Source organism: Lepidochelys kempii, chromosome 12 (genome assembly GCF_965140265.1).
Source record: "Lepidochelys kempii isolate rLepKem1 chromosome 12, rLepKem1.hap2, whole genome shotgun sequence".
NCBI classification, from domain to species: Eukaryota; Metazoa; Chordata; order Testudines; family Cheloniidae; genus Lepidochelys; species Lepidochelys kempii.
Genome location: NC_133267.1, coordinates 11290216 through 11299042, shown reverse-complemented (window position 1 = coordinate 11299042; position 8827 = coordinate 11290216). Strand labels below are relative to the sequence as shown.

At 43.5% G+C, this 8827-nt stretch overlaps 1 pseudogene; it reads right to left on the bottom strand.

Moving 5' to 3' along the window:
* Window positions 1-299: 299 nt before the first annotated feature.
* Window positions 300-3953, bottom strand: LOC140896534 (ferritin heavy chain A-like; annotated as a pseudogene).
* Between the last annotated feature and the right edge of the window lie 4874 nt (window positions 3954-8827).

Below are 8827 nucleotides of genomic sequence, written 5' to 3'. Positions count from 1 at the left end.
ACCAAGCCTCTTTGCTTTGGTACTAGGCAACTCCTGCTGTGGTGAACAGGACCGAAAATGGTGTTGTAGCACAGCAGACCCAAAATGTCTTTGCTCGTTATATTGCCTCTTACAGTGGCCATGGCCATATGCTTTAGAGTGTATTTGTCACAACTGGACTTCTGCATGTGGGAAGTGCAGGAGGAAGAGTCAATGACACTGTTTTAGGCCCTGTAACAGCCGATTAGACTTTTCATTGTATATTAAATTTAACAATGAGGAAACCAAGTAATAGCTTGAAGCCAAGTTTTATTCACCATACTGAGGGGTTAGGCAATGGATCTTTTGCTGTCTTCTAGAGGAGGGGTCCAGGGTTCTTACTGAAGGATAAAAGTAGAGAAGAGTTCAGCTGCTCTCCCCCAGGGTGTGCTTGTCAAACAGGTACTCTCCCATGGCATTCTGGGGCACTCCCAGGTGCTTCAGGTTGGTGAGGTGGTCTCCCAGTTGCTTGATGGCCTTCACCTGCTTCTCCAGGTACTCAGAGTCTGGGAAGTCACAGAGCTGCAGGAAAGAAGAGATGGACTCACTTCTGCTTCACATTACTGTTGGTTTAGCACATTTAACTGCCTGCTATGGTAAAGCATGACACCTACCCATGGTGTCCCTAGACCTCCAACTACCATAAGCTGGGACTGGACAACAAGGGACAGATGATACAAAGTTGCCCTGTTTTGTTCATTCCCTCTCAATCATCTGGCAAACTCTGCTGTCAGAGACAGAATACTGGGGTAGATGGACCATTGGCCTAATCCACTTAGGTCATTCTTATGGTCAAATCTGATAATAGCGATGTTGCCAAGTGTTCACGGCACAAAGTTTAGAGCCTTCCTTATTTGCTACACAGACAGTGCAAGCAAGGGGACAGATTACTAGGGCCATAACAAATTCGTGGCCATGAACCCCCCCTCCCCTCCCCACATCCTGGGCCGTGAAATCTAGTCTTGTGTGCTTTAACCAATACTATCCAGATTTCATGGGGGAAGAACAGCATTTCTCAGATTGGGGTTCCTGAGCCAAAGAGCGAGTTGGGGGGGGGGTCACAAATGTTATTTTAAGGGGAAATCGCAGTATTGTCACCCTTGCTTCTGTGCTGCCTTCAAAACTGGGCGGCTGGAGACCAGCAGCTGTTGGTCAGGTGCCCAGCTCTGAAGACAGTGCTTCACCAGCAGCGGTGGCAAAGTGAGGAGGAGGAGAATACCATGGCACCCTTACTCCTGCGCTGCTGCTGGCAGCGGCTCTGCCTTCAGAGCTGGGCTCCCGGCCAGCAGCCACCGCTCTCCAACTGCCCAGCTATGAAGGCGGAAGTAAGGATAGCAGTACTGCAAACCCCCCGCCCCAAGCACACACACCCCTACCTTTTTTGTGTTGGGACCCCTACAATTACAACACCATGAAATTTCAGCTTTAAATAGCTGAAATCATGAAATTTATGATTTTTAAAATCCTATGACCATGAAATTGACCAAAATGGACCACAAATTTGGTAGGGCCCAAATCATTTCGTAAGAGTTAAAGTAGTTTTTGTATGGATTTAGGGGAAGTTTGCAGAGGACTAGTATTTTCTGTTTCTTATTGGCAATTAACTAGATGCTGACTTTTGTTTTTCAGAAAGCAGCATTTTCCATTGCTGTGTAAACATGGCCAACATTTTAGGTGGGATAACGTTGGTTCCCAGGTTTATATAGTGGTCCCGAATGGCCCCTAGTTAGCGTATTTTTTAGCGAAGTTACACCAGGGATAAGTTCAGTTCAACTACACTCTCCAGAAGCTTGTTTATTAGCTTCAGTGATTGGCTTATACACAACAGTCCCTGAATCAAAAAGGAAGCTACTGCCCTTTTACCATATCAAACCAGAAAGGTAATTAGACTATCCTCTGCAATCTACTTAAGACCCAGCAATAGCTTATTGTAGGTGCCAATTAATCCATGACAGGTAGCTTGGGGATCTAGCAAAGCTCATGCTCTCAGTTTAGTTGCTAGTAATCATGAGGGCTATTAAGGACAGGATAAGTTACAGGCACCATATGCCTAGCTTAGAAGGCACTAAGCCACTGCTATGGCTCAACATTGATTAATGTTTTTCCTTGTGTCCACTCAGCCAGAGAGTTAGGCGAACATGGAGCATTAAACTTTGAGTTCACAAATGCCTTAACATCTCCACAAGCAGGATTTGAGGGCAGCGGCATGATTACTCACACAGGAATCACTCTTCTCCATAGCCAGCTTCTGCAGGTCCAACAGGGCCTGGTTCACAGTCTTCTCCAGCTGCAGGTCACATTGCAGGGCCTCCAGGCTGTTCCCCCACTCATCCCGCTCTGGCTTCTGCATGAGGAAAAAACAAACCAAAAATGCATATTATTTATATATATGCACTAGTAGACCTCACCTTCATGAGGATCATAGGGACTCTGCAGGGGGACTCATATACTTTGCAGGAGAAATAGGTAGGCTCCAAGGAAAGTAACAAGGGGCACTTAGATTAGTCCTCTGTTCTCAGGAGGAGGGAACAGCACTGAGAGCTCCCTTGAAGTATTCCACTCACCCACTCTCCCTTCCCCTGCCACACAAGGCAGACTGCAGAAGTAATACAAAGGAGCAGGCTGCCACCCCCTGCAGGAAAGGGGGAGTAGTGGTATGGCACAAACATAAGTGAAAAAACATAGCAGTGAGGAATGATTTAAGATGCATCAGGCAGACTAAGTTTGTATTTTGAGGCTCATCTGAACAGCTATGCCTGCTGAGTCTGCCATAAGGTCCCTCAGCCCACCAGTATTGGGTGAAGTTGTCCACTTTACTGCTAGCAGCCTTTCTTCAGGCAGCCCTGAGTATACAGGAGCCTTTAGAACAGAATTAACTCTATTTGTGTTTATCAATACTATTGTAGAGGAAGCAGCAAGATCACGGACTACAGCTAAGCATATTGCAGGAAAAAGATGTACAGGCTTCCCACACAATTTTTAAATGCAGATCCACAGCACCCCTTAGTGTTCCAGTTCCAAGTTACAGAATATGTATTAACAGATGGATTAACTAAATAGAGGCTTCTCTCCACTCAGAGAAAAGGAGAAACACTGAAATTATTGAAACTGCTCATAAATAAATCAGTAATACAGTAATAACCTCACATTATAGATTCAGTGCTTTCAGATAAGCTCTTAATATGGTTTCAATAATCCCTTTCCTGGATACATGAATGGATTTGTTTTGTACCTTGATGTCCTTCCTGCAGGACAACACGCCCCCCTCATTTGTTGTGGGGTGACAAAAACCTCTCTGTATGCTCCTTTGCCTCATAGGACTTCTCCTTCAGGAACTGGGTCACGTACCTCAGAACCACAACAGCACCATCAAAATAGCAGGACTGAGGAAATACGAGAAGTGAGAGTAGTGAGATTATACATCACACCTGGGGGTGGTTAAGGAGCCACCAATAGTTGAAAGCCTCTTATATACATATATATCTCCTACAAAGTAACTAGCTCTTACCTCCTATGAGAACACCTTCCTTCCTGCTGCTTCTGCAGCAGTGCTTCAAAATCCTCAAGTTTCTGTCCCCCACACATAGGCCTTTAGCCCAAGCCATTCTGTAGCCACAGCATCCTGAATAACTCCCCATTATTTTCGTAGTAGTATTTGTACCTCCAACTTAATGCATTACTATAGTCTCTGGATAAGATATCAGCCAGTAGTTCTTCTCCCCTCCACCAAACAAACAAACAAAAACACCACCACCAAAAAATAAAAGTCCACAAGCATTTCTAAATTAAAGCCTTAGACCTCTAAGAAAAGGCTAAGAAACACAAACACTCACCATGGACTGATGTACGCAGCTGACATACAGCTCCTTGTTTACCACGCAGTTCACAGCAGCCTCACATTCAGCAGGGAAGTTCTGGCGCACCTGGGACTCCATTCGGGAGACACAGCACTACAGTATCTTTAATAGTTCAGCAACCTAGTGAGGTTCTGAGTAAACTCTACTAAAGCACAAACACAACTCAGAACAAATGTAAAAATCTTGCCTCACACAGTTACTATTAATACTGCTCAGACAAGGGTGTGGCAGCTACTTCTAGCTAATAGAATTCTTTCTTCCACCCCAATTAGCCTCCTGGACAGTGTCTGACAGATATTCCACAGGTGACAGCATTATTCAGCAATGAGCCAGCCCAGCAGTTCCCACGGGTAATGGACACACTTTCTTGGAACAGCCCAGGTAGGTGCCTTTTGGCTCCTTCCCTTTGACTGTGAAGAGTATGATACAGTAAGTGTAAAAGGAGGAGAAAATTGAGTAAAGATATACAGATTATATCAATCAACTTCTAAGGTGCCTCTATATCACCAGTCACTGTGATATTTAGGAGTACTTGTGGCACCTTAGAGACTAACCAATTTATTTGAGCATGAACAAATACTCCTTTTCTTTTTGCGAATACAGACTAACACGGCTGTTCCTCTGAAACCTGTGATATTTAGCTGTTGGTACCTCACAGTCACTTCTAGTAGCTCCAGTAGTCGTGTGCCTAAAGTGTACACAGTTTATCAGTGCATACTGAATGGCACCAGGAACCATCTTCAGGATCTATTAGAAGCCCACACCTTGCCTGAGGCATACGCCTAAAACAACATACAGCAGCACTCTCTGCTCTGTAGTCTAGTACTCTGAGTGTGACATTAGAAACCAACCATTCCTGTGTTCTAATCCCACATTACACTGACTCTCTCTGCAGCTATAGGCAAATCATTTCACCTTTCTGCCTTATTTTTCCCATCTGCAAAAGATGAATAATCATGCCATTTGCCTGATTCAAAAGGGAGCTGACTGATTGAATTAGCTTTGAAGTTGGAAAATGCCATGTAAATACTCAATATTATTTCAGCACTCTGAGATGACTCATAGCCAAGACATGGTAAGGGGTGACCTTCCCCCTTCACTCTGTGGGAAACTGGAAAGAACAAGCTACGCCACACTTATAATCGTTGCAATTTAAATATTTAGGAAACAGTATCCTCCTTTATTGGCTTTTGCTCTGCATTTGCTAAGCTGTGTGTACATATAGTGCTAAAATGTCACAGGGCTCGTGTGGCCTACCAGAATGAACCTTGCAAGGGGCGTCATGGACTCCTGGGTTCCAACACGGACTCATTCTAAAACAGATAATCCCTCAGACCGCGAGCGCCTCGGCACAGGGACTGCGCAAATGTCCGAGCACATTGTGGGCACCGATGCACTTAAATAAAAATAATAATAGGGAGTTCATTATAGGATCAGGGCCTGATGCACTATACCCTCAATCTTGCAAACACTCAGGCTCATGCTTAACTCGCAGCACTTAAATATTTCTATTGACTTTGGTTGGACAGCTCGTGTGCATAAGGTCAAACTCAGGAGTGTCTGTAGAAGTTTGGCCTTGTGCAAGGCACTCCACAGCTTGTCATCTATAAAATGGGGATAAAATGGACTGAACTCCACCAGGGGTACATCAAGGATAGTTAGGTAAAATGCTTTGAACATGCTATGCTTTGAGCATGTGAAGTTATAAGTATTACATCAGTTGTGCTACAACTTTGTCATCTGTTATGAAGTAAAAGCAAATCACAGTCCCAGCTCTGGAGCAGTCCCCTTAGTGGGCTGCCCTAAAACCATAGACCCCAGAAACCCTGAGGTCCCTGACTTTGAGCCAGCCTTGTAGGCCACTGAGCTGCCAAGAAAGTGGCCTGGGTTACATCAGAGCTTCACTGAAACTGAACAATCTCCACAAAACATTTCCACTTAGACAAATCAGCAAATTCAGACAAAAATGTTTTGTCTGAATTTTTCTAATGAAAGCTAATATTTATATTGTCCCCTTTTATGCTGTGGGGGGAGCGGGATGGATTTTGGTATAGGACATTCACCATTTGTTACTGTAACTTACACTTGGGCTAATACCAGAAAATTGTAACCTCACATTGGGGCCCCGATAAAATGTGTCCCAATTCCAAACCTGGACTGACAAAGTTTTGCAAAAGGTAAAACACTATGGTTTTTCCCAGTGTTTGGGAATAGTGAAAGGCCAAAACTGGAAGCAGAAAGATGGGTAAATGCAGGGTAAACGCATTACTTTAGTAGACATTACCTTCAGATTATGTGGTGGATATCACGGTCAGGAGTGGCTCACAACTGTGAGTGCCTACCTCCAGGCAGACACCCCAAGCTCGTGGCTTGTTCTATAATTAGATTTCACCAAGCCAGTAACAAATGTGAACTCCTTGATCACTAGAACAGTCTTTTCCATAGAATCCCAGGCAGTCCCCTTCGATTCTCCAGTCTATCTTGCCCCCCAAACAAACTGGACGTTATGATAAAATGATTAGTTACACCAAAAATCACATCAGTTAGGTTGCTTCTAGTCCCAAGAGACCAGTCACTTACCCCAGATAAATTGGCACTCTAGATCTTACACCAAAGACAATGCTGGCAGGCAATTCTATAGTAAACTACCTAAACGTTTATTAGTTAAGAAAAGGAAATGAGAGTTATTGAGAGATTAAAGCAGGTAACCTATATATACAGGTGAATCACAGCCTAAAATTCTAAATGGTGGCAGTGATGTAATAAACCCAGTTTCCCAAAAGTCTTTTCAGAGTACCCAGATTGTCTCTGGGGATCTGCGCTTTGCATCTAGTTCACTTCCCTGTAAGAGTCCAAACAATCCAGAGATGCAGGATCCTTCCTTGAATCCATACTTATAGCTCACAGAAAACAAGCTGACAGTGTCACTACCCTCATAGGATTTTCCTTTAATGATGGAGAGTGAGGAATGCAGTTTGAGTTTTTAACCTTCACTCCACACACAATGACCACTTGCCTTGGAGTTCACATTTTTCTATTAAAGGTCTTCATTTGCATTCCACAAGGCTTCTTTCTCACTGGATGGGTGATTAATTTACATTTACAAAATGTAAATGTTTGCTACTACATTGCAACAGGATATAGATGAATGAAAACAATACAAGTAACATCCCATTAGTTTTCATGACATTAAAACACCAAATACACTCTTGTACATTTAACAATCATCACTTTGCTCTATACTAATACACAAATGAATTGGTCTGGGGTTTCAACCTGAGTTGTCACTTACTCTGCCAGTGTCACAGTGGGCATATCATGTAGTTGTCCTTTAATTGCAATGTATTTGCTGGTCTGCTAAAAATCATCCCTTTATCCATTTTTTTTCTTTAAGTTATTTCACCACACACACAAATCATACAAAACAAAATCATCACGTTGACACTCTGCTCTCTTAGTAGATGGTATTGGCTCAGATGACATCACAAAATTGATTTTCAGGAAGTTCAGACACAGTCTGCCTTACATTTTGCTCAGGTCCCGCTCTGTTTCTTCGGGTTAATCTAAATCTCTTTTTTCCAAGATCCCATGATGTCTTCACAGAAATGTCTTAGCCCACCTGCATTAAGACATGTGTGGGAAAGGGAAATTCATACAAGCAGCTGGAACAATTGGGGGACTACTGTGAAATTCCTGAGGTCTTCTTACCCCCTCACTTTTTTTTTTTTTTTAATTTATACACACACTCCTCGGAAGGAAAACCAGGAAGAATCCCCATATTACCCTACCGTACTTCTCAAAGCCAAGGTCACTGTTAACCTATTAGCTCTCTGTCATGAATATTCAAGTGACCCCCATGTTATAGGGCCACCTCAAGCAGGTATTTGGGAAGAGCCACTTGAAGTTCTGCTGACAGTGGTGGTCACCATGCAAAGCTGAAATGATTACATTAACAATTTTCAGACACTAAGCCGTCTTAATTCCCATTCACCACTCTCCCCGCTAGGGTTCCCAAGCTGCCAGACAAAACTGTAGCCTGATTTCAGGAGCAAACAAATCTATATACGCCACTTGATGTACAGAGATGGAAGGAAAAGAGGTCCACATTTACTGCCATTATGGGGGGGTGTTTTGAGAGAGACATGCTAGCCTCTGTTGGAAAAAGTCATTTTGTTGGAGCAACAACCTGGTCATAACTTAGGAGGTAGAGGAGTTTCTACTCCTAAAATATGCTCTTGGAAATCATTAAGTAATGTGGAAAAGTGACTTGGAATTAATGATTCTTACCCCATCCACATGGGTTCCCCCACCCCTGTGTTATTCAAGTACTTATTACTCCAGAGTAAGTATAGGATACCAAACCACAGAGGTTGAATCAAGGGTTTTAAAAGGATTGTCTCTAATCTAAAAGCAGGTTAGGCTAGGAGAGGGAGGAAATTCAAGGGCATGTGTAGTATTACTGGGCCAGCTCTTCTTGTTGCTTAGAGATACTGGAATTGAGCCTAGGGCTCTGTAGGAAGTATGTTGAAAGAGTGCCTAACATGGTTTGAATGCTGTTGCAATTTTAACTAAATGCATGAGATGGCTTTGAGAGGGCCTGGTTTTGCCAATATCTGTGCCAGGGCAAGTCTAGGGAGGGTTAGTTTTCTAAACCACTTCTTACATCAAGACCCAGTCTTTTCTCCTTTACACCTGCTTTACCCACTGTAGAGCATACACTACTCAAAGCACCACCCAAGTTTAGATCTACACTGCATGATGGCTAGCAAGGGGAACACAATTCCTCATCCTGCCTTTTCCATCTGAATTCCTGCACCCTCTAAGGGCCAACCCCCCCCCCCCCCCCCCCGCCCCCTCATACAAATGGAGCAGATACCAGATTGCAACTGAAAGTCAAGTTTTATTCAGATTCATAACAGCCAGCATGACAAGAAGCCATAGAAGTAACTAGT